Source organism: Macaca nemestrina, chromosome 5 (assembly GCF_043159975.1).
Source record: "Macaca nemestrina isolate mMacNem1 chromosome 5, mMacNem.hap1, whole genome shotgun sequence".
NCBI classification, from domain to species: Eukaryota; Metazoa; Chordata; class Mammalia; order Primates; family Cercopithecidae; genus Macaca; species Macaca nemestrina.
This window is the reverse complement of record NC_092129.1, coordinates 105636238-105663718: the sequence shown is the minus strand read 5'-3', so window position 1 is coordinate 105663718 and position 27481 is coordinate 105636238. Positions and strand designations below refer to the sequence as shown.

Genomic DNA, 27481 nt, shown 5'->3' with positions numbered 1-27481 from the left:
AAACAGTTTTGCTACTATTTTCCCTTACACTGTTACTAGGCCTATGATTTGCATTTAATATAGAGAGGTGGTTACCAAGTTGAGTACATCTAATTTGTCTACATATCTAAGCACTGGTCTAAAGTGATTTATTACTATTTTCATGATGTCAAGATTCCTAAGTGGCACCAGATGAAATGTCAAACTGGGACATGGTTACCCTGGTTACATTCCATTATATGTTTTGAAACTGCAAAGAGAGATGGATTTGTGTTTGTGTTTGTGTTTTAGTTTTATAAACCTTAGAAACAAAACCTCCTTAAGGACAGGGATTTTGTCTGTCTTGTTCACTGGTGTATGTCAACACCCAGAACAATGTTAGTAACTGTTGAATGAAAAATATTAGCCTTATCGTATGTACTTATCTTTGCAGTAGAATCAAGTCCTGGAAATACTGTGCCCCTTTTCTGGTCTTGTCAACTGATTTCCCTCGTCCCAACCCTCAATTTATTTTCTACTATAACATTACCAAAATTGACCAGGTATAATTCAGTGACTATTATTTACATTGATTATTTAGCAAAATCTATATAAAACTGTTTTTTAATACCCAGTAAGTTCTGGGTAGAAAACAAAATTAATATTGGCACTGAATGCTTTAAGTAATATCTGGACTTGAATGGAGAATGTATAGTGTACATTATCTCTGCTCAATGTATCAGCATATGCCAATTTTTGTGAATTTATTTGGCAGATCTGTATATTTTTTTCCCAGAAAGCTCAACTTCCATTTTATAGTTTGGCTAATCAAACAATAAAAATATTTTTCTTTTATTTTTGACTTTTTGAGCTTTGAAAATGAAGGTAGAAATAGGAAGTCAGACTTACCCATATCCCCTTATGAGGATAGTGAAAAAAGTTATCCATCAGCTGAATGTGAGTTTAATAACAGAAATTATGGAAAATATTGATGTCCTGAACAGTGGAAACTGACAAAATAATTGTGTTTACTTGGAGATAAAAGGGTACCTACTTCCAGCTGTTCTTTCCAGAAATAAAATAACCAGTGATTCTGTAATACTTTACCAGATTTGAGCAAATATTCCCTAATGTATGTCCTCTTGTTTTGAACTAATTTAGACCTGAAGTGAGCATACTTCTGGTCTCAGTCTTATTTTATTTTAAAGGTTAGAAATATCCTGAAATTTTCAAGCAATGATGTGTATCTTGCCATACATTGGACATCCGATTATTCAATAAGATTTCAACATATGACAAGTCTGAATACAAATGTCATAATTTTAATTTTGGTTCATCAATATTGCATATTTATTAAAGGAAAGGCAAATTGACTTTTTATTTTTGTCTTTTTTTCTTTTAAAACATAGTTTTATGAGATTTAATTTACATGCCATATAATTCACTCTTTTAAAGTATATAATTTAATGGCTTTTAGTATATTCTCAGAGTTGCACATCCATCATCACAATTTTAGAAGATTTTCATTACTCCAAAAGGAACCTCATGCCCCTACACCTCTTAACTGTCATCCCCTTTAGGCCAAATCTCCCTGACCCTAGGCAACCAATAATCTATTTTCTGTCTCTATAGACTTGCATGTTTTGAACATTTCATATAAATGGGCTCAGACAATACGGTCATTTGTAACTGGCCACTTTCCTTTAGCGTAATGTGTCCAAGGTTCATCCATGTGATAGCATGTATCAGTACTTCATTTCATTTTATTGCCCAATAATATTCCATGGTATGAATATACCACATTTTATTTACCTATCCATCAGTTGATGGACATTTGAGTTTTTTACACTTTTTGGTTATTATAAATAATGCAGTTATGAACATTTATGCACAATTTTTTGGTGTATGCTTCCATTTCTCTTGGGTTTAAATACCCAGGAATGGAATATATCTAGAAATGGAATGGCATGGTAACTGTATATATGTATATATGTTTTTTTTTGAGACGGAGTCTAGTTCCGTCGCCCAGGCTGGAGTGCAGTGGCGCGATCTCGGCTCACTGCAAGCTCCACCTCCCAGGTTCACGCCATTCTCCTGGCTCAGCCTCCCGAGTAGCTGAGACTACAGGCGCCCACCACCGCGCCCGGCTAATTTTTTGTATTTTTAGTAGAGACGGGGTTTCACTGTGATCTCGATCTCCTGACCTCGTGATCCGCCCGCCTCGGCCTCCCAAAGTGCTGGGATTACAGGCGTGAGCCACCGCGCCCGGCCGGTAACTGTATATTTAACCATTTAAGGAACTTACAGATAGTTTTCTAAAGTGGCTCTACCATTTTACATTCTCACCAGCAATCTATGAGGGTTTCAATTTATCCATATTCTCATCAACGCTTGTTAGTCTCTGTCTTTTTTTAAAGTTATAGCCATTCTAATGGGGATAAAGTGGTATCTCGTCATGGTTTTTATTTGCATTTCCCTGGTGGCTAATGATGTTGAACAGTTTTCAAGTGCATATTGGCTATTTTAATATCTTATTTGGAGAAATGTCTAAAATGTTATAATTTTAACTCTATATTCATGATGCATCCCCATCAACTTCCATTTTAGGAAATAAGTTTGAGCTGGTGACATGAGAATTAAGGAAAAATCCAGTTACGAAAAGCTACATGTTATGTAATTTCATTGATACAAAATGTATGGAATAGCAAATCCATGGAGACAGAGATCATTGGTTACTTAGGGCTTTGGAAGGGGGGAAATGGAGAATTACAACTAATGGTTGAAAGATTTCCTTTTGGAGTGATGAAAATGTTCTAAAATTATATTGTGGTAATGGTTATACAACTCTGTAGACATACTAAAAATGATTAAATTGTATACTTTAAATAGGTGGACTTTATTATATGTAAATTATGTCTCAATACAGCTGTTTCAGAAAGCCAGAGTAAAAAGAAACAAAAACAAAAACAAGAAGTAGGCAGCTAGTCCTTTTGGGTATCTATCTGTTGAACTCACAATATTATACTTTCCTTCTTGATAGTTTGCATAGCTCCTAAGTGATGCTTAGTTAGAACAGAGAACAAATAATATGACATGCACATTTATTAACCTCTTTATTCTGAAACCAGGTATCACTTAGTTCTAAAACAGAGTATATATCTTTTCCTTCTATTTTAGAGTAATAATTCAGATAAAGTTAACATTTCCAATAAAAATTGAGGTTTTTTATTTTTGATGTGTTCTATTTTAAGCTAATAACGAAAACTTCAAAGTATAGTAAATTAATGCCTTCCTCATTTGGCACTTTTTCAAAAAACTTTTACTGAGAGTTTGCCATATGACAAACATTGTGCTAGACAATTTTACATGTTGTTTTATTAATTCCACTTTATAGCTCAAAAGACTGGGGTTTCTGTTTTTATTTCATTTAATAGCATAATTAGAATACCATACTTTTGACTGTGCTATGATAGCGACAGCAATGCCCAATTCATATCATTTCCCTTGGAATATCTTCAGAATATAAAAGTTATAGGCATTCTGGTTCAGAAGAGAAGATAGAAGGGAAAAAGGTCACTGGTTTTAAGCAATGTTGAAATCTAGCCAAGCATGTTTCCATAAGTAATGCTTAGATTCTTTTATTAGAAAAATAATCTGGGCCAGGTGCAGTAGCTCATGCCTGTAATCCCAGCACTTTGGGAGGCTGAGGTGGGTGGATTACCTGAGGTCAGAAGGTCAAGACCAGCCTGATCAACATGGTGAAACCCCTTCTGTACGAAAAATACAAAAAAATTAGCTGGGTATGGTGGCAGGTGCCTGTAATCCCAGCTACTTCAGAGCTACCTGGGAGGCTGAGGCAAGAGAATTGCTTGAACCTGTGAGGCGGAGGTTGCGGTGAGGTGAGCCAAGATTGCGCCACTGCACTCCAGCCTGGGTAACAGAAGGAGACTCTGTCTTAAAACAACAACAACAACAAAGAAAAATAATCTGTCTTCTTGTCAAAGTATTTGATAAAACAAAATCCACATGGATTCCTAAAGTGACTTTTTTTCTTTTTTTGTGGAGAATGGGGAAAAAATTGGAAGCCAATTCTTAGTTTGAAAATTATCCAGAAAACGACCTGGAATTTTTTGTTAGTTAAAAGATTTTCTCATCAAGGTAGATTATTTTAATCCACATTTGAAATAAATGAGAACTTTTAACTGGAGTCTAATTCTTTAGACTTCTTTATCTAATGAAATTATATTCCAAAAATTAAGAAAAATTTTCTGACAAAAACCAAGATAATTCATTGCTTTTGGAACTTCATTAAAAGAAGGGAGTTCTTCAGGCAGAAGAGAAGTGATACCAGGTAAAATTTAGACCCTTCTTTTAAAGATAAAATGTCTTTTATCTTTACCAATCTTTCATCATTTCTGGCACTCTACATTCTTTTGACTAAAAGAATTTAAAAAAATCTTTAAAAGATACTTCATTGCTTAAGGCCAAAATAATGACAATTGATTGTGGGGTTTATAACACATGTAGAAGTAAAATGCATAGCAATAATAGCATAATGGATAGGAGAGGGAAATGGAGGTGTGCTATTGTAAACTTTTTATAGCTTGCGTAATGATATATCACTTGAAGTTAGCATGAGATAGGTTAAAGATGTATGTTGTAAACCCTGAGAAGTCACTAAAAAGGTAAAACAAAGAGGTATGGCAAATAAGACAATAGTGAAGATAAAATGGGATACAAAAATGCTTAATCCAAAACTAGCCAGGAAAAGAGGAACAAGGTACAAAGAAAAGATGGAGCATTGAGCACTATTAGAAAGATGATAGATTTTCAACCATACCATATTAATAATTATATGTTGATAAATACATAAGTAGGCAATTATATTACACATAATATGCAAATTGTTAGACTAACTAAAAAGCAAGACCCATCTTTGTCCTGTTTATAAGGGATCCACTTTGAATATAAAGTCACAGGTGAGTTAAAGTAAAAGAATGGAAAACACAGTATTAAGCAAACACTAGTCAAAAGAAGCCAGAAGATGCTATGTTAGTGTTGAAGTGGACTTTAGAACAAAGAATATTACCAGGAATAAAGACGTTACATATTAATGATAGGATCAATCTACTATGAGAATATAAACAGTTCTAAATGTTTATACAACTAACATCTCAGCTTCAAAATACTTGAGGAAAAACTGATACAACTGAATCCTTTTCTTTGTTGGAAACTTTTAAGCTCCGCAATAACAATTCTATTAACTATTTGAATTTTTAAGCATCTAAATCCCATGGATGAGATTTTTAGATGTTTTATACAGGAGCATCCTACTGCCAATTACCAAAATCTGTATTAGTTCTACAGATCCTTCCTAGATAAACCAATCTCTATTTTTGCCTTCAGCTCAGATGGATAAGAAGGAATTAATGTATGACATCTAAACCATTAATATAAACACTGTTTTTGTGAAGACAAAATTCTAACTCCAACATGGGCACCTAAAGCGTATTAATTAAAATGTTTATTCAAAAATGCCAACTACATACCAAGTATTTTATATATGCTATATAATTTACACAATAACCTTTATTGCACATAAGGAAACTGGGCCATGATGAGATTGTGTACTTGCTCAAGGTCACACAGGAAAGGCCAGAGCTGAGATTTGAACTCAGATCTGTTTGTTGTTGAGTCTGTGATCTTTCTACCATATCACATTCTTTCTCTCGAAAACACACAATGACTTGAAATAAAATAAAAAATAATTGAACTGGAATTTGTGTGTGAATGTAAGTGACCATCATTCCCTGAATCATCAAAGAGACTGGAAAAGAAGGGAATGCCATTTGTTGGTTAACTGCTTTTGTTCTAGAGAACTACTAAACATAACTGCAGTTAGTTTAGGTAGAGACTCCATTCTATAGGAGCCATACATACTAGTATAGTCTAAAGGCCTATAAGAGACCATGCAAAATTTACAGTAATGTGTAGTCTGTAATTTCACAAATCTATATACAGCACTGCTACATTAATATTCGTTGAATGACTGAATGAATAGATAGTATTTCTGTAGTCAAATGATAATATCATGGGATTTTAGTATTATCAATTCACCAGTTTAAAAAGCATGTGGACCAAAGTAGTGGGATTTATAGAAACTGTTATTTTTCTGAAATTGATAAAATCTTCCTATTGAAATATTTCCATGACCTTATTAATTAACCAAGTCTTGCAAACTTGTTTTAGCAAAGGAAGTAGAACTGAATCAAAGATACAGAGAAAGCACACTGGTTGAAGAAATATAAGGTTGATTTAAAAAATAATCTTCTGATTGCAACCAAAATTTAAAAACTATTTTGGAGGTTCAAAACATCACAACCTATGACAATTATCTTCATATTCACAGCTTGGACATGTTCACTACCTATATGTCATGTAACAGACAGTCAGCAGAATCGTGTTGCTAAGGAAACACCTCTAGCATAAACATAAAAGGCGTAACAGGTTCAAAGGGCTCCAGGGAATTATTATAAAGCCATAAAACCTGCCAAATAATTGGAACAATAAAAGTGGAAAATTAATTTCAAGCAAGACTAAACATTTCAACTGACTACTGACAGGCTTTTAAAGAGTGTACACATAGACAAGAAAAAGAGGTGAGGACTTTTAAAGATCCAAGTGGCTAATTAATGGAGACTGAAGCCAAATGCAAGCATTGGGAGAATAGCAGAAAAATTTGGTTTCTGGTTTCACAAAAGAGGATTTACCTTAATCAAATTTATTAGTAAGAAGGATGAAGGTGCAGGGAACAGGCTCCTTGAAGCAGTTAAAAATGGACCAATATTCTAAGCATTGCAATTTGATGTCTTTCTTCGTCCAAGTAAAATATAACTAGGGTGTTAAAGGAAGTAGAGACAGAAATAGGAGACCTTTTTATGAATAGTTTTACAAGTGCACTTAGTTCTAGAGAGACCCCCTAGGATTAACCAATGTGATGGAATTATTTTTAAAAGGTCTGGGAATGTACCAAGTGACTTGCATGCCAGATGACATCACTCATAAGAAAAGTGCTAAAAGGTGTTTTGAGGGTCAAATGAAGAAACATTTGGAAGCTTACTTGCTTGATGAAGGAATGCCAACTGATTTTTTCATATGGGAGAGAAATGCTTCATTAACTTGTCAAAGTGTCAGAAAGGTATTATTTCTGTGGAAGAAAAGAGGTGTTATAACATATCCTTAGCATTTCTATAGTGGGCAATTTACTGAAATGCTCTACTGGGGTTAAAACGATCTCCTCTCTTAAAAGTGGCATAATGGGAAAATTGGTAGATTGAATTGAAACTTGCTAAATTGTACGAAACAGAAGTTATTTGGCAGTTGAATCATTGCTAGTTTAGAAAATCACCCTCTAGAGTACTTAATTTTGGCAGCCATGTGAATAGCTTCCTCTTTTTAGACAAAATCTATGTAAAATCTCCCTAGGCACTGTGTGCATACAAAATCATATAGTACATGAGGTGTGACAAACTTATTTTTTAATAAAACTTATTTTGAAATAAAACTTAAAAACTTACACACTAAGGAAAAGTTAGTTCCATCAAAGTCATCAACTTGGCAGGCTTCATACTCATTTCAGGGATGCCGCCTTTGGACAACTCATTCTTGGAATTTCTCATGTGGAATTGTCCCACAAGACCATGCAAACCTTGAAAATTGTATTTCACAGTAAAAATTTTTCATGCTTTGAGCAAAAATATTATATTTGGGAAAGGTCCAAAGAAATCAGAGGCTCATCTGGTAAAGAAAGTGAGTGATTAAACTGTTATTAATTTTTTTTTAAAATGAGGTATAACTATTAAGTAAAGAAAGCGATATTCTTTTGTGGCTTGTAACCTGATTTTCAAAGTAACTCCTAAAACATTTTAAACATGTTTTGATCAGTCAGTTATGCTTGTAATGGGACTAAAGATTTTCAAGGTGACTGCCTTGAAGGACAGTTTTAGAATTGGTAGCTGGTATGCTGATTAGAAAACCAGTCTCATGGTGTTTTAACTTATAAAGAGAGAGAAGTAGAACAATATTGATGTCTAGTAAATATTCCTTGGTGATTTTAAGAAATGAGAGCAATATATTTTAACATTTTTATAGAAAAGGAAAAAGCCAAATTTTGGTTGTGATTTGCTATGGTGAGAAGAGCATGGTACCTACTGGAAGTCCAGAAGTGAAGCTATGTGAACTTGGGTAAGTCACTTTGACATCTTTTAGTATCTGCTTTTATCTTAAAAATTGGATTATTTTTACTTTTGGACAATGACCAAAATATTATTGTCCCATTTGAAAAACATATGCACACACACCTGTTAAAGGGTGATTATGAAGTTCAAATGAGATACTGTATGAAAAAGCATTTTGAGAATGCTAATGCACAGTATATATAGTGTATTGTAATTTCAGAGAAAATATTTTATTAAGCAAAAATTAGAGGCATATAATGATATCAGACTTTGTTCTCCATCCTGACTTCCTTCCAACATTAAGCTGTTGCTTTCATTTTTACATAAACAGAAGCATGGACTTTGTCACAGCTTTTTCATACATAAAAGAAAGAGAGATGATACTTGCCTTTGAGTTATCAAGTGAAAATACAATGGAGTATTAGTAGAAATACTTGGAAATAAAGGCCTTGCATAAGTGTAAATTTACATTGCCAAGTGAAATGGCTTGGCAAGTGCCTGGCACACAGTTTACAATACATTCTATTTATTATCGATATTCTTAGGATTCATGGACAATGGTTTGTCATTGAATGTCATACTTGTGAATTTACATATCCAGAACTCAGATTTGAGCAGATTTTCCAGTAAAAGTACTGATATTTTATTTTTTTAATACTTTAACTGTAGTCCAAGAGATCCTAGAGATGGGAAAAATAAAGTTCCCTTTAGCAGTAGAAAAATTCACTACGTGATGGAAAATTTGACTTGAATAACATGAATTACTTTGGACATAAAAGATTGAGAACAAAGGACTTTAGCTTCAGATTTCTAAATTACATATTAAAATTGGGCATATTACAATAATAGAAGCATCATGCAAATGCTTGGAACTTGAGATATTTTGCATTTGACATGAAAAAAATGATTGAGACCTCTGAATAATGAAATTTTGTCATTACTCGCTCTTCTCTATTAGTGGCTCAGGCTGATACGTGTTGTAAATAATCCTTTTATGCCCAGGAAAAGATGTTGAATAGTCTCGATGTAGTTAGGAAAACAGCAATAATACATCTTCTTAGACAAGAAGTCATCCGTTTCTCCAGTGCTCTCCACTGTGCATCCAATAATTCTCTGTGCTCGATTTTGCCATGTGAAAATTCAAGCTCTGAGATACAGTGAGAAAGAAAGTGAGAGAATGTTTGGGACACAGGCTGATACCTCACTACAGCTAACTATTATAATTTTGTTTAACAAACTCCGAAATCTATCTTGGCTTCAGCACACCAAGAAGCTGGATATAATATATCACATGTTAGGAGTTCTTCCTCTACCTCATGAAATGTTTCAAACATGAGTCCATGTTTTCTGATTCTAGTGGTAAAGAATGGGAATTATTGTTTTATGGGCTGAGAGCTCACACCTCATTTCACAGACGTTTCATGAAGTGCCCAACTAGTTATCATAAGACCCAAACTCTACTTCTTGGTTCAGGTAGAGATGTTCTGAATGGACATGAATAAGAGAAATAACTTTATCTAGATATAGAATTTGGAGAGGGAGGAGGTATTTACTAAATGTAACAAAATTAGGGAAATTTTTATTAGGTAGAATTCAATCCATCAAGATACCAATGTAAAAAAATAAACAGCGGTGTTTGAATTTGGGATTAATGAAGTGATTTATTTAATATGCCTAAATCTTAAAACAGAATAATACCTATGTTAGTTTCATTATAAATTAATTTAAACACACAATTTAAAAAAATTAGATACTTCTTCATGGACTAATGATATTGCTAGGGACTGGAGATAAGACTAGAGGGGCCAAGAAGGAGGCTTTTCTGATCAGTTGGGACTCTCATTTTTTGTGTTATCATAGTTCTTCCTTTTTTTGCCTGGCAATCCCATGGAAATCTTGGAATTGTCTCTTTTCAGTTTCAGGTCTTTATTCTAATTTTTTAATGCAATTGATCAAATTATAGTCTTTATCGATTAATTTATACAATCACTTTGCTTCACCCTTATATACTCTGCAGAAATCCTGACTGCTCAACCTAATAAATCATTTTAGTGTGTTTACTTGACCTGGTAGATCTCTGAACAATTGTTTATCTGTGTATCTATGTCAACGTATTTTCTGCTTTCTACTTTCTCTGGTTCACTATGTGAAGGTAGGGTTTATAATTCATTTTCTTTAGTGGGAAAGTGATTTGTGTTTGAGATCCATGCAGGAAATAGATGCTCAATAAATAAAAGACTGCTTTGATTACACGTAACAGAAAACTAAGGATGTCTTAAACCATTGGGATGTTTAAGTTGATGAATAGGAAGCCCAGAAGTAGGCTGTATGGAAATGGTTAACTAGCTTGGTGATGTCAGCAAAGAATCCAGGCACTTTCAGCCTGTGTCAGGATGCTGGCCTTGTCCTTTGGCTCAAGTGCAGTCACAGAGGACTGCTAAGGCTCCTGGCACTAGTCCCAGTGTAATGGCATCTAGAGAAAAAAGAAAGAGCAGGGGTTAAATGGGATCACTCAACTTGTGTATCTCTTTTTTTAAGGCTGGAATATTTTCCAGAAGCAATCAGATTTTTTCTACGTAGTATTTTCCAGAATTATGTCTCATGGCCCCCTGAGCTACAAAAATGGCTGGAAAAAATAAATTTCTATTACTTCTAGACTCCCAGACCTGAGAGAAGGTTTAGGCTATTGAATGGGTAACTAAGGATTCATATCATTTACAGGCCAGGCGCAGTGACTGACACCTGTAATCCCGGCACTTTGTGAAGCCAAGGTGGGAGAATCACTTGAGGCCAGGATTTTGAGATCAGCCTGGCCAACATGGCAAAAACCCATCTCTCAAAGAAAAATAAAAGTTAAAAAATATTTATATCAATTACAATAATTTTGTTTTAATTTCCTGTTATACATAAATGTCCCCCTTTCAGCCACAGCAGAACACTTCTAATATCTTTTAATGTCACAAGAGTTACGTATACCCATGCCTCTGTTCTCTATTCATTTCTAAACTGTGTCATACAGAACTATAACAATTCTTAATTGTACAGTTATGTGGATAAACACATAAATTTTCATGTACTAGAAATGGGTGTTTTGCTGTATCTCACATATACATAATGTGTACTTGATATATATTTTAAAAAATTAAGAGCAGAAACTGATCCAACACTGGAATTTCTCTGAATATCACTGGATAAATGTTCATTGCTACAATTAAAGCAAAAATTAAAGTCTACACTTGATTAATGTAGAAACAAAAATGTTTTAATAAAAATAGCTATTGCAGTCATATATAAAATAATATAAATATATATAAAGGTAATATTAATATAATAATGAATTAATAAATAATTCAGGAACTGTTCAAGGAAATGAAGACACAGGAATGAACAGAACAGGTGAGACTTCATAGACCTTCTATTCTGTAGGAAAAACAGACAATAAACAGATAAGTAAATACACAGTATGTCAGATGATGTTAGGTGCTTGTAAAGAAAAATAGCAGAGAATGCTGTTTTGGGTGGGTGGGTGGGTGTGTGAAGACTGTTACTATTTTATATAAGGTGACAACAAAAGGGCTCATAGGTGAGATTCCTCACAGATTAATATTCTGAAAGAGGTGAGGGAACAAGGGAACAAAGGGAAGTGACAAAGACAGAAGTCAAGAGAAAACTTGGCCTCTTTAACACACAGGAATACATAGTAACTTCAAAGACTTTGCTGAATGGAGTGTTACATAAATCAATGAACACATATAAATAACACTTAGGTATGCTTGCCTATTGGTCTGTTGTTAAGCACCAATTCTTCATTATAAGGGTACTGGTAAAATGAATTTTTTAAAAGTTTTTTTTAGATTCTAGGGATTTGTATATAGGTTTATTACATGTATAAATTGCATGATGCTGAGGTTTGGGCTTCTAAAAGATCCCGTTGCCTGAGTAATTAACATAGCACCTGATGGGTGGTTTTCCAACCCATTTCCCTGCTCCCTTTTCCCTCCTCTTTAGGAATCTTCAGTGTTTATTGTTCCTATCTTTGTATCCATGTGTACCCAGTGTTTAGCTCCCACTTACAAGTGAGAACATGTAATATTTGGTTTTCTGTTTTCAGCATTAATTCACTTAGGATAATGGTTTCCAGTTACATCCATGTTGCTGCAATGAACATGATTGTGGTTTTTTTAAATGGCTGCATAATATTCCATGGCATATATGTACCACAGTGTGAAGTGGACTTTTTAAGGAAAATTCTGTCCTTATTCAATCTAGGTCATTTTCTTTGTCTGTAGACCCAGTTCTTTGTTATCTACTGGTTTTCTTATCATACAGTTACTATTTTGAGTACATATTATGTGCTGGATAGAGTGTAAAATGGTTAAGACACAAATCTTACTTAATAATTTTCTCAGTCTTACATACTGAGATACATCAAGAGTAACTTTTCCAATTTCAAAGCCAAACAGAATTAGAACTTTGTTTCTTAAATGATGCCACATTTCAAACTAATTCATTAAAGCTCAGACTGAACTTATAATTTTCTTGTACTTAGTATCATATGCAAATTGAAAAGGGTATCTCCATGTCTATAGTTGTTAAACATTTAGAATTTAGGTAAACTTCATTAATTTCTCTAGGTATATGGTTTTAAAATTATATTCCTTGGAGCATTATTGCGAAAGGTATTAATACTTTTTATATGAAAAAGTAGTTCCATGGTCAGATAATTTTTTAAGAACACCAGATTATAGAAAGGTAAACAGGCTACTTGAATATAGGGCTTCCCAAAGCCTTTACATACTCCATGAAATGAACTTCTCCAAATTATTGGATTATGGAAGGACTGTTTATGAAAGACTTCTGAGTGTCTGAATGAACTAGTTTATGTGATACACAGTTCTTGAAATTATACTTTGGTTATGTCAGTTTCTATGAGATACTATTCAAGTCCATGCAGTGCAGGAGGTTTACTATGTGATATGGTTTGGCTGTGTCCCCACCCAAATCTCATTTTGAACTGTAGCTCCCATAATTCTCATGTGTCCTAAGAGGGACTCACTGGGTGATAGTTGAATCATGGGTGTGGGATTTTCCTGTGCCATTCTTGTGATAGTGGTTGGTTTTATAAAGGGCAGTTCCCTGCACATGCTCTCTTGCCTGTTGCCATGTAAGACATGCCTTTGCTTCTCCTTTGCCTTCTGGCATGACTGTGAGGCCTCCCCAGCCATGTGGAATGTGAATCCTTTAAACCTGTTTTTCTGTATAAATTACCCAGTCTCAAGTATTTCTTCATAGCAGTATGAAAATGGACGAATAGAGTAAATTGGTACCAGAATAATGGGGTGCTGCTCTAAAGATGTCCCCAAATATGGAAGCAACTTTGGAACTGGGTAACAGGCAGAGGTGGGAAGAGTTTAGAGGGCTCAGAGGAAGATATAAAAATGTGGGAAAGTTTGGAACTTCCTAGAGACTTATTGAATGGCTTTGACCAAAATGCTGATGTGATACAGAAAATAAAGTCCAGGCTGAGGTGGTCTCAGATGGAGGTGAGTAACTTGTTGGGAAATGGAGTAAAGGTCACTCTTGCTATGCAGAGAGATTGAAGGCATTTTGTCTCTGCCCTAGAGATCTGTGGAACTTTGAACTTGAGAGAGATTGTTTAGGGTATCTGGCAGAAGAAATTTCTAAACAGCACAGTGTTCAAGAGGAGGCAGAGCATAAAAGTTTGAAAAAAAATTTTTTTTTGAGACAGAGTTTTGCTCTTATTGCCTAGGCTGGAGTGCAATGGTGCAATCTTGGCTCACTGCAAAAATTTGCAGGCTGATGATGCATTAAAACAGGAAAACCCATTTTCTGGGGAGAAATTCAAGCCAACTGCTGAAATTTATGTAAGTAACAAGGAGCCATATGTTAATCACTAAAACAATGGGGATAATGTCTCCAGGGCATGTCAGAGACCTTCACAGCAGCCATCACAGACCTGGAGGCCTAGGAGAAAAAATGGTTTTGTGGTCTGGGCTCAGACCCGCCCCCCTTACTGTGTGCAGGTTAGGGACTTGGTGCCCTGCATCCCAGCTGCTTCAGCCATGGCTAAAAGGGGCTAAGGTACAGCTTGGACTGTAGCCTCAGAGGGTGAAAGGCCCAAGCCTTGGCAGCTAGGTTTTGGTGTTGAATCTGAGGATGCATAGAAGTTAAGAATTGAGGTTTGAGAACCTCCACCTAGATTTCAGAGGATGCAGGAAAATGCCTGATGTCCAGACAGAAGTTTATTGCAGGGGCAGGGCCCTCATAGAGAAACTCTGCTAGGGCAATGTGGAAGGGAAATGTGGGGTTGAAACCCCCAAACAGAGTCCTCACTTGGTCACTGCCTAGAGGAGCTATGAGAAGGCCACTGTCCTCCAGACCCCAGAATGGTAGATCCACTGACAGCTTGCACTGTGGGCCAGGAAAAGCTCAGACACTCAATGCCAGGCTGTAAAAGCAGGTGGCAGGGGGTCTGTACTCTGCAAAGCCATAGAGGTAGAGGTGCCCAAGGCCATTGGAGCCCACTTCTTGCATCAGTGTGACCCAGATGTGAGACATGGAGCCAAAGGAGATTATATTGGAGCTCTAAGTTTTGACTGCCTCATTGGATTTCAGACTTGCATGGGGCCTGTAGTCTCCTCATTTTGGCTGATTTCTCCCATTTGGAACAGGTGTATTTTTCCAATGCCTGTATTCCCCTTGTATGAAGGAAGTAACTAACTTGCTTTTGATTTTACAGGTTATTAGGTGGAAAGGACTTGCCTTGTCTCAGATGAAACTTTGAACTGTGGACTTCTGAGTTAATGATGTAATGAATTAAGACTTTGGGGGACTGTTGAGAAGGCATGCTTGGTTTTGAAATGTGAGGACATGAGATTTGGGAGGGGTCAGGGGCAGAATGATATTGTTTGGCTGTGTCCCTACCCAAATCTCATCTTGAATTGTAGCTCCCATAATCCCCATGTGTTGTAGGTGAGTTCTGGTGGAAGGTAATTGAATCATGGAGTGAGTTTTGACCATGTTGCTCTTGTGATAGTGAATAAGTCTCATGAGATCTGACAGTTTTATAAAGGGCAGTTCCCTTGCTCATGCTCTTTTGCCTGCCACCATGTAAAATGTGCCTTTGCTCTTCCTTCACCTTGTCTGCTATGATTGTGAGGGCTCCCCAGTCACGTGAAAGTGTGAGTCCATTAATCCTTTGTATAAATTACCCAGTCTCAGGTATTTCTTCCTAGTAGTATAAAAATGGACAAATACACTATGCTTCAGTTAGAATGCATTCTAGCTATTGCGTATATAAAAAAATCTTTCTTGCACTTCCTTAATTTGGAAGAGCTCCTATAACTTGAATTTAGATGGTAAAATAATTACATCAAAGACAAGCATCATCTAGAAGCTTTCCCCCCTTTAGCATTGATTTGTAGGTTACATTTAGAAATACCCATTTCTTTAATTCTTTCCTACCATTTTCAGTTACTTGGAATAAAGAGGAGATAAAGATATGTCCACTTTATCCTTCTTTATAGGTTGCTGTTTAACTGTTTCTTACCTATCTGTGTGCAGTTTAGGTCTTCTCCATCTGACCCAATAGTCTTTAGCCAGCTTCAAGTAGGGCTATTTGAATCCCACATGTAACATGTCACAGTTTACTCTGAGAGCAAATGCTATCATTTTATATTTGGCTTGTAAATGAGACTTCTGTTCATTAGTGATATGTAGTTGGGGCTTTGAGGAGAAGCTCATTTTTATGTAATTTATCAATGAAAGAGAGGAATATACAGGTGAAATTTCCAAAATTCAGCTGCATCCTGACCTTGGGTTTCTACTTTCTGGAGGTACCAATTAGCTTGGGAAGTCGTACTCTCTCAAAACTTACTCTCTTAAAACTTTCTGAACTTACTCTCTTAAAAATATCCTATTGCTATTAGCTACATGTAAGTGTGAATGTAATTCAATGTGTTACAATTGCAACAAGAACAAGAAAGTCAAGGTTAGTGAAATAGTTTAGTTTGCTGCTTGAACTGAGTGGACTCCATCTCTCATACTTGTATTCTTTGTGTTATTTTTATGACTTTTCTCTCATTCCTTTATTCCTGAGTGGCCATTGTCTGTCACCTGACTTTTTTTTTTCCCTTCTGAATGTAACTCTCCAATTTCATATGTGGACTCTGAAGCTATATGCTAAAAATCTGTTGAAAGAGTGTTTAAATAATAGCAAGCAGATGCTGAGTTGTTTCCTCTATAAGATAACTTCAGGGCATTAGGAGATAGATTATGTGATGGCTGCTTTGACTGTTTAGTTATTTTTCCCTTTCTGTTACTTGATTACTTTTGCATTATGTGATATCTGGTATTTGATGGCAAATATTCAATGACCTCAGTTTTTTTGAAACATCTCAATTGTGTGAACTTTTGACACTTAACACTTTTATGAAGCAGTCAATTTAGATTCTAAAACAGCAGAGTTAACTATGCAAACTTTCAGACAAGCGTAAGTTGGTCTAATGTCCCAGCAAAGCATTTATTGTGCTGCAACATGGCTGATCTTAACATCTACTCTGTGTTTCTTGGGCCTTGTGGTGTTAACTATTTCTTTCAGCAGATGTTTGTTGACAGTTAGTATACTAAACTTTGTTGCTGCCTGTTTTTTTTCAGAAGCAATTATAGATCTTGGATTGCACTCTTCAATTAACAGCACACTTGCCAGGTCTAATAGAAGGGCTGTCCTCACCTTTTAACTACCTGCCCTGAAGAGATGCATCTGAGTTGTCAGAAATGCTACCTCTGGGCTTTAGGGTAATGTGCTTCTTATCTCTGCACTTACAATTACCATATTGAAATAGAGTACAAACACCTTTTGTTTTCTCCCACTCAGATGTACACCATTAATTTATATAAGTACAACTGCTTATCTTGGTTACCTTTGTTATGGATAGTGTTTGATATCTATAATGTCAGTTTTGAATAAGTCTATTTGTTTTGAAAGGAAAAAAAAAGGTGCTAATAATCGATTTAAAGAAAAATTTTAATTAGCATTATTTGTAGTAAAGCTAATTTGTTTTATCTTACACTATTGTCAGGCTAATACTGGATGGTACTTTATTTCTATCTCTTATCCTCTTATCCAGGAAACTACTAGCTTTTACTTTGATAAAAAGAAATGATAATGCCTGATTTGACTAATTCTTTTTTTATTGAATTCAGATAAAAATTATGATTAGCCTAAATAAATCACATCTGAAAAATTTAGAAAGTGTTATCTCCAAGGAAAATAAGGTAAAGTTATTTGACAATACTTTGCTGGTTTTGTTGAGACCTCATTCTGAGTAACAGATTGACATGTAAAAATTTTATGTTCCCAAGGGTTATACCTCCTCCCAATTTCTACACATGTTTCCTTCTCTCTCCAGTTTATTTGATCCCATGCACAGGTGTCAAAGTGTGTGTGGTTACTAAATCATGTTTGATCTCAAGGCATATTTCCAAACATGGTCAAGCATTGATGGACATCTCAAAGATCAAGGGTCTAAACAAGGAGTGAGGATGACTTCAGAAGGCCTGGGAAACAATAAAGTCATGCAAAAATAATGAATTTGAAATGAAGAATAGAAAGAAAGACAAAAGCATTAGACTGAAGAAATATTGTTACCAAGAAGAGAGAATGAAAAAACTAGGGGAATTGGGATGCAAATGGGATACATGTATGGATATAGGTGAAAGATGGGAGAAAAAGTGGTTTTTCTTACCTGAGCTGCCTGTCAATGGCCTAAACTGGTCCTCGGTCTTCTTTAATAGTGAAGGTTCACTTCCTAAGGGATTTTCTTCAGTATCTGTGATGTTTAGACTATACAATCTATTTTTTTCTGGTCTTTTTATTTCTCTTCTATGTTCATGTAAAATTCATGACTAGGATATGTTTTCTTCATAAAGCTCTAAATCATTGGAAATAACATTTCCTTTTATAAGTTAGATATTAATACAAAAATAAGTAATAAGACAAACTGTTTTAAGTCTTGGGACGATAGTTTTTATAAAATACGAAAGTGTAATACTATAGAGGTAATATAAATAGATGTTTAATATAACCCAGATATCATTTGTGATCTTTGATTTTACTGAAATGGTATCATTCGTAATATTGCCTTCTAAATTTACACCACAGATTACAAGTGCTAGAACTAAGAATATCTATAAGGGTTTATTAATATGTTGGTAATGCAATACAATATAGTGGTAAAAGCACATACTTTGGTATCAGACATGTTCAGTTCAAAATCTGACTCAGTGCAGTGGCATAGCATCTACCAGGAATTAGAGATCTGGATTCAAGCCTTGATACTGCCAGTAACATTGGTCAAGTCATTTGAATCTTTCTGAGCCTCAGTTTTCTAATGGGGAAATGAGGATAAAAATACTTGCTCTGCTTAATGTTTAGGCTGCTTAGGGAGCTTAATTGAGGTAACCTGTGCAGTGTGGATAGCTGTGAGACACTGTTGTGAGCACAGTTGTGAACTTGCTTTTTAACACCTGCATAATCCTGGCTCATGTACAGTTAGTGGCACTCAGATACTTTTTACTTATTCATCAATCTGGTCTTTTTTTATCCTGAATAGTTTATAGACAGGGCTCAAGGAGAGACTGCTGTGAGGAAACTCAAAGAGCCATACCCTTAATTTTGGGCCTCTTATATCCTCCCAAGAGGAGAATTTGAGGATTTCAAACATGATAATTGTATCAGGATGCAATTTCTACTCTGAGATATGCTTTAACATTTAATAAAGAAGAAATGGAAGATATTTAGTTTAAAAATTAAAATTCTTGACCAAATTAAAATTTTCAAAATGTAATATTTTTCACCTGAAAAGCGGTTTTCCATTTGATTTTGTTTTTGGAGAGAAACTGGTTTTCTTATACAAAGGTGATAGAACTCTCTTTGTGTGGTTTGTCTTTTAAAGAAGTTTATTGTTTAGTGAGGAAATTTCTCTGGAATGAGACGATGTTACTAGAACAGGCATTTTTAACATGGAGGAAATTACAGGACTGTGAAATTACAGTTTTAAGATTTAGAGACATCTGAAATTATGTAATGTATTCATATTATACATTAAGGACTTGCTAATTAAGGTGGGCCTTTTAAAAATAATTAAGCACCATGAATGTTATTTAGCAGTGATTTAGTCATCTAAAAACAACATAAGCAATATATCTCAATTATGTGTAAGTTTTATTAGGGATCTTCATAATCACAGTATCGGAGACCAAGGAATTGATGTTCTTCTCAGGAATAGCACTAGTTGTAATATAATTAATGATATGGTGGCATATAAGCACAAGAAAGTTATATATAATTTCTTATTTGTTGTGGCCAAGACATTAATATTTTATGAGACTTTGTATCTGAACATATATAGAGAAATATTTTATTCAGTATTTGAAGCAAAAGACTTCTTCCCACATTTCTCTATGAATTAGTGTATATTTCACGTTCTATTAAAAACAAACAGGACTGTGAAAAAGTTTTCACTCTTTGAAAAAGTGTGACTATTTTATGTGTTTATTAAATTCTTACTCTACTATAGGCAAATTTGGTGATTGAAACATGACAGATAAGTTTTCTGTTATGGATGTGATTTCCTAATCAATAGTAAACTGAAAAAAATGTAGTAAATATAGGTGGGTCATAAGAAAAGAAGGTATTACGAGGGATTATCCTAGTGCCAGGCTGGCAGAGAGAGAGTCACAGGGCAGTGTAGAGTGTGGTAAAGTGGGATCAAAGGGTTTGAACTCTAGCTGTGGTCCTACCACTTAATCACTTGTATGTATGATCTCAGCGAGGTCCATCTACCTTGGAGCCTTAGATCCCCCATCTTTGAAAGGGGTGTAATTATACCTGCTCAATAGGAATTCTGTGATGATGACATCAGATTATGTTTTAAAATAATACAATGTAAGGGACAGGAAGGTAGCAAGCAAACGCTAGTTTCAGTCAATACATTGAAAATAAATTTTTCCACTGAAGTGGGCCATAAGAAGTTATATCATCTCCATCTTGATTTACTTAATCTTTATAGATCAATAATTAGTCCTAGAAAAAGCTGATTGCCTTAGGAATATCTTTATTGAAACAATCATTTCTCTGTCATATCATTCATTAACATGAGGTTGTGGCTCTGGCATTTTCAATAAGGATTTGCTATGTAAAAAAGGAGGTCCTCTTTTATTTCACTGAGCAGTGGTTTGTAGTTCTCCTTGAAGAGGTCCTTTACATCCCTTGTAAGTTGGATTCCTAGGTATTTTATTCTCTTTGAAGCAATTGTGAATGGAAGTTCATTCCTGATTTGGCTCTCTGTTTGTCTGTTACTGGTGTATAAGAATGCTTGTGATTTTTGCACATTAATTTTGTATCCTGAGACTTTGCTGAAGTTGCTTATCAGGTTAAGGAGAATTTGGGCTGAGACAATGGGGTTTTCTCAATATACAATCATGTCATCTGCAAACAGGGACAATTTGACTTCTTCTTTTCCTAACTGAATACCCTTGATTTCTTTCTCTTGCCTAATTGCCCTAGCCAGAACTTCCAACACTATGTTGAATAGGAGTGGTGAGAGAGGGCATCCTGTCTTGTGCCAGGTTTCAAAGGGAATTTTTCCAGTTTTTGCCCATTCAGTATGATATTGGCTGTGGGTTTGTCATAAATAACTCTTATTATTTTGAGGTACGTTCCATCAATACCAAATTTTTTGAGCGTTTTTAGCATGAAGGGCTGTTGAATTTTGTCAAAAGCCTTTTCTGCATCTATTGAGATAATCATGTGGTTCTTGTCTTATATGGTTCTGTTTATATGCTGGATTATGTTTATTGATTTGTGAATGTTGAACCAGCCTTGCATCCCAGGGATGAAGCCCACTTGATCATGGTGGATAAGCTTTTTGATGTGTTGCTGAATCCGGTTTGCCAGTATTTTATTGAGGATTTTTGCATCGATGTTCATCAGGGATATTGGTCTAAAATTCTCTTTTTTTGTTGTGTCTCTGCCAGGCTTTGGTATCAGGATGATGTTGGCCTCATAAAATGAGTTAGGGAGGATTCCCTCTTTTTCTATTGATTGGAATAGTTTCAGAAGGAATGGTACCAACTCCTCCTTGTACCTCTGGTAGAATTCAGCTGTGAATCCATCTGGTCCTGGACTTTTTTTGGTTGGTAGGCTATTAATTATTGCCTCAATTTCAGAGCATGCTATTGGTCTATTCAGGGATTCAACTTCTTCCTGGTTTAGTCTTGGAAGAGTGTAAGTGTCCAGGAAATTATCCATTTCTTCTAGATTTTCCAGTTTATTTGCGTAGAGGTGTTTATAGTATTCTCTTATGGTAGTTTGTATTTCTGTGGGGTCAGTGGTGATATCCCCTTTATCATTTTTAATTGCGTCGATTTGATTCCTCTCTCTTTTCTTCTTTATTAGTCTTGCTAGCGGTCTGTCAATTTTGTTGATCTTTTCAAAAAACCAACTCCTGGATTCATTGATTTTTTGGAGAGTTTTTTGTGTCTCTATCTCCTTCAGTTCTGCTCTGATCTTAGTTATTTCTTACAAACAAATGGAAGAACATACCATGCTCATGGATAGGAAGAATCAACATCGTGAAAATGGCCATACTGCCCAAGGTTATTTATAGATTCAATGCCATCCCCATCAAGCTACCAATGAGTTTCTTCACAGAATTGGAAAAAACTGCTTTAAAGTTCATATGGAACCAAAAAAGAGCCCGCATCTCCAAGACAATCCTAAGTCAAAAGAACAAAGCTGGAGGCATCACGCTACCTGACTTCAGACTATACTACAAGGCTACAGTAACCAAAACAGCATGGTACTGGTACCAAAAGAGAGATATAGACCAATGGAACAGAACAGAGTCCTCAGAAATAATACCACACATCTACAGCCATCTGATCTTTGACAAACCTGAGAGAAACAAGAAATGGGGAAAGGATTCCCTATTTAATAAATGGTGCTGGGAAAATTGGCTAGCCATAAGTAGAAAGCTGAAACTGGATCCTTTCCTTACTCCTTATACGAAAATTAATTCAAGATGGATTAGGGACTTAAATGTTAGACCTAATACCATAAAAATCCTAGAGGAAAACCTAGGTAGTACCATTCAGGACATAGGCATGGGCAAGGACTTCATGTCTAAAACACCAAAAGCAACGGCAGCAAAAGCCAAAATTGACAAATGGGATCTCATTAAACTAAAGAGCTTCTGCACAGCAAAAGAAACTACCATCAGAGTGAACAGGCAACCTACAGAATGGGAGAAAATTTTTGCAATCTACTCATCTGACAAAGGCCTAATATCCAGAACCTACAAAGAACTCAAACAAATTTACAAGAAAAAAAACAAACAACCCCATCAAAAAGTGGGCAAAGGATATGAACAGACATTTCTCAAAAGAAGACATTCATACAGCCAACAGACACATGAAAAAATGCTCATCATCACTGGCCATCAGAGAAATGCAAATAAAAACCACAATGAGATACCATCTCACACCAGTTAGAATGGCAATCATTAAAAAGTCAGGAAACAACAGGTGCTGGAGAGGATGTGGAGAAATAGGAATACTTTTACACTGTTGGTGGGATTGTAAACTAGTTCAACCATTATGGAAAACAGTATGGCGATTCCTCAAGGATCTAGAACTAGATGTACCATATGACCCAGCCATCCCATTACTGGGGATATACCCAAAGGATTATAAATTATGCTGCTATACAGACACATGCACACGTATGTTTATTGCAGCACTATTCACAATAGCAAAGACTTGGAATCAACCCAAATGTCCATCAGTGACAGATTGGATTAAGAAAATGTGGCACATATACACCATGGAATACTATGCAGCCATAAAAAAGGATGAGTTTGTGTCCTTTGTAGGGACATGGATGCAGCTGGAAACCATCATTCTTAGCAAACTATCACAAGAACAGAAAACCAAACACCGCATGTTCTCACTCATAGGTGGGAACTGAACAATGAGATCACTTGGACTCAGGAAGGGGAACATCACACACCGGGGCCTATCATGGGGAGGGGGGAGGCGGGAGGGATTGCATTGGGAGTTATACCTGATGTAAATGACGAGTTGATGGGTGCAGCACACCAACATGGCACAAGTATACATATGTAACAAACCTGCACGTTATGCACGTGTACCCTACAACTTAAAGTATAATAATAATAAATAAATTAAAAAAAAAGGAGGTCATTGGAGTTACTTCTTATTAGTGTGCTTATTCTACATTATAACCTATTTAAAGTTTCCATAAAAGTTACCTGTTTTGGTATTTGAGGTGATCCACAAAAACTTTAAACAATAAATGAGTTTCTATATTAAATTTCTTAAACTAACCATTCTCTGAGAAAATAGCTTTAATTGAATTATTTGCTCAGAGACAAATCAGTAATTAATTTTCCAATTCAAAAGCTATGACTTGGATGTTTCCTTTAAAGTGTGCCAGTTAAAATAGAAGAGCCAATACATGTATATTTACTGACAAGTTGGAAGGTGTTGCTAGGCTTTTTCATGCGTTCTCTGAAGATTAATGCTTTATTTGAAAAGAAATTTCAACTCCCCTTGATCAAGGTGCTTAAGTCTTAACATTATATTTCTATTTCATAATACACACCTAGCTCCCAGTGATAATTCTACCATAGTTTGTGGTGATTAGGAAGAATTTTGTCAGACAATGAATAAGCTTGTTATGAGTTGACTAAGATGGAAATAACATGTTTGAATTCTTGTATTCCATGAACTTTAGAGGGCCAGTGAAAAACCAGTTGCTATGTAGTATTTGTTAATGTAAAATGTTGGTAAGTTTTAGCAAATTTTATTAACAAAGGATGTAAATGAGGAAAATGAGGTCTTTCTAAAACTATGAGTTTTCTAAAGAAAATCCTACAGAACAATTCTTCTCTCTGCTTACTTAATGTCATTTTATTCAAAGTGCCTAATCTGATCCCCCTTATGTAAAATTATACACCTCAATGCTTCTAACCTTCCTTGGAATGCTCTGTTTCCTTCTGGAGTGCTAATTACCTTCAAATGCACTACATATTTTAAAATATTTATTTGTTTTATTGTCTTCACTCTTCTCCTATCAACTGTAAACTTCATAAACTCAGAAGTTTTGTTCGCTTTATTAATGCTTACAATATTGTCTGATAGCCTGCAAATGCTGAATAAATCCTTGTTGAATGAATGCATAAACACATCAATATCTGTAGAAATAGATAAATAGATTCAATGCACGGCATCAGCTTGTGCACCTGAAAGTGGTTCTAATTGATCATTTGGTTGTTTGTCTGAAGCCTGAACTCATCAGTGGAATGTATCAAATGAAGTTGAAATGACAGAAATAAATTTGTATATTGAAGAAAGATAAATCTAAAGAATTTAGGGAGACTGGGTACTCTCTAGGTTTATTCCTCAAAAGGATATTCAAAACAGTTCCTTCAGGTAGCATGATGCCTCCAGCTTTGTTCTTTTTGCTTAGGATTGACTTGGCTATTTATTATTTTGCTTAGGATTGACATGGCTGTTGATGGGCTCTTTATGGTTCCATATGAATTTTAAAGTAGTTTTTTCTAATTCTGTGAATAATGTCAATGGTAGTTTGAATGGGAATAGCATTGAATCCATAAATTACTTTGGTTAGTATGGCCATTTTTCACAATATTGATTCTTTTTATCAATGAGGATAGGATGTTTTTCAATTTGTTAGTGTCCTTTCTTATTTCCTTGAGCAGTGGTTTGCAATTCTCCTTGAAGAGATCCTTCACGTACGTTTTTAGCTGTATTTCTAGTTAATTTATTCTAGGTATTTTATTCTCTTTGTAGCAATTGTGAATGGGAGTTCACTCATGGTTTGGCTCTCTGCTTGTCTATTGCTGGTGTACAGGAATGCTTGTGATTTTTGCACATTGATTTTGTAGCCTGAGACTTTGCCTAAGTTACTTATCAGCTCAAGGAGCTTTTGGGCTGAGACGATGGAGTTTTCTAAATAAAGGATCATGTCGTCTGCAAACAGAGATAATTTGACTTCCCCTCTTCCTATTGGAATACCTTGCTTTCTTTCTCTTGCCTGATTGCCCTGGGCAGAACTTCCAATACTATGTTGAGTAGGAGTGGTGAGAGAGGGCAGCCTTGTTTGCATTGGTTTTTAAAGGGAATGCTTCCAGCTTTGCGCACTCAGTATGATATTGGCTGTGGGTTTGTCATAAATAGCTCTTATTATTTTGAGATATGTTCCAACAATACCTAGTTTATTGTGAGTTTTTAACATGAAGGGATGTTGAATTTTATTGAAGACCTTTTCTGCATCTACTGAGATAATCATGTGGTTTTTGTCATTGGTTCTGTTTATATGATGGATTACATTTATAGATTTGTGTATGTTGAACCAGCCCTGCATCCCAGGGATGAAACAGTTTGATTGTGGTGGATAAGCTTTTTGATGTGCTGCTGGATTCAGTTTGCCCATATTTTATTGAAGATTTTCACGTGGATGTTCATCAGGGTTATTGGCCTGAAGTTTTCTTTTTTTTTTTTGTCTGTGTCAGGTTTTGGTATTAGGATGATGCTCGCTTCATAAAATCAGTTAGGGAGGAGTTCCTCCTTTTTAATTTTTTGGAATAGTTTGAGAAGGAATGGTACCAGCTCCTCTTTGTACGTCTGGTAGAATTAGGCTGTGAATCTGTCTGGTCCTGGGCATTTTTTTTTTTTTTTTTTTGGTAGGCTATTTATTCTACCTCAATTTCAGACCTTCTTATTGGTCTATTCAAGGATTCGACTTCTACCTGGTTTAGTCTTGGGAGGGTGTATGTGTTCAGGAATTTATCCATTTCTTCTAGATTTTCTAGTTCATTTGTCTAGAGGTGTTTATAGTATTGTCTGATGGTAGTTTCTACTTCTGTGGGGTCAGTGGTTATATTCTACAAGGCTACAGTGACCAAAACAGCATGGTACTGTACCAAATAGACATATAGAACAATGAAACAGAATAGAGACCTCAGAAATAAGACCACATATCTACAACCATGTGATGTTTGACAAACCTGACCAAAACAAGCAAGGGGGAAAGGAATCACTATTTAATAAATGGTGCTGGGAAAATTGGCTAACCATATGCAGAAAACTGAAACTGGACCCTTTCCTTACACTTTGTACAAAAATTAACTCAAGATGGATTAAAGACTTAAACATAAAACCCAAAACCATAAAAACCCTGGAAGAAAATCTAGACTCTATCATTCAGGACATAGGCATGGACAAAGATTTTATGATGAAATTGCCAAAAGCAATTGCAACAAAAGCTAAAATTGACAAATGAGATCTAATTAAATTAAAGAGCTTCTGCACAGCAAAAGAAACTGTCATCAGAGTGAACAGGCAACTTAAAGAATGAGAGAAAATTTTTGCAATCTACCCATCTGACAAAGGTCTAGTATCCAGAATTTACAGGGAACTTTAAAAAATTTAAGTTCCTTTTAAGAAAAAAGCAATCCCATGAAAAAGAGTGCAAAGGGTATGAACAGACTCTTCTCAAAAGAGGACATTTATGTGGCCAATAAACATATGAAGAAAAGCTCAACATCACTCATCATTAGAGAAATGCAAATCAAAACTACAATGAGATACCATCTCATGCCAGTCAGAATAGAGATTATTAAAAAGTCAAGAACTACAGATACTAGCGAGACTGTGGAGAAGTAGGAACACTTTTACACTGTTGGTGGGAATGTAAATTAGTTCAACCATTATGGAAGACAGTGTGGCAATTACTCAAGGATCTAGAACTAGAAATACCTTTCACCCAGCAATCCCATTATTGGGTATTATAAGGAATAGAAATCATTCTATTATAAAGATACATGTACACGTATGTTTATTGAAGTACTGTTCACAATAGCAAAGGCATGGAACTAACCCAAATCCCGATCAGTGATAGACTGAATAAAGAAAATGTGGTGCATATACACCGCGGAATACTATGCAGCCATAAAAAGGAATGAGATCATGTCCTTTGCAGGGACATGGATGAAGCCTGAAGCATCATCCTCAGCAAACTAACACAGAAACAGAAAACCCAACACCATATGTTCTCACTCATGAGTGCGAGCTGAACAATGAGAATACATTGACACAGGGAGGGGAACATCACACACGGGGCCTGTCGGTTGGTGGGGAGGGAGAGTATCAGGACAAAT

General features: G+C 35.5%; 1 long non-coding RNA gene across 2 annotated transcripts in view; it reads left to right on the top strand.

Moving 5' to 3' along the window:
• LOC105495666 (uncharacterized) overlaps positions 1-27481 on the top strand; it is a 102905-nt gene that overhangs the window by 14194 nt on the left and 61230 nt on the right. The window contains exons 4-5 of one of the 2 annotated variants that reach the window (XR_011623593.1): positions 8110-8202; positions 10917-11673. This is a non-coding gene — a long non-coding RNA (uncharacterized lncRNA). Of the gene's footprint in view, positions 1-8109; positions 8203-10916; positions 11674-27481 lie in introns of those variants that run through there. The other variant, XR_011623594.1, reaches the window with a different exon arrangement.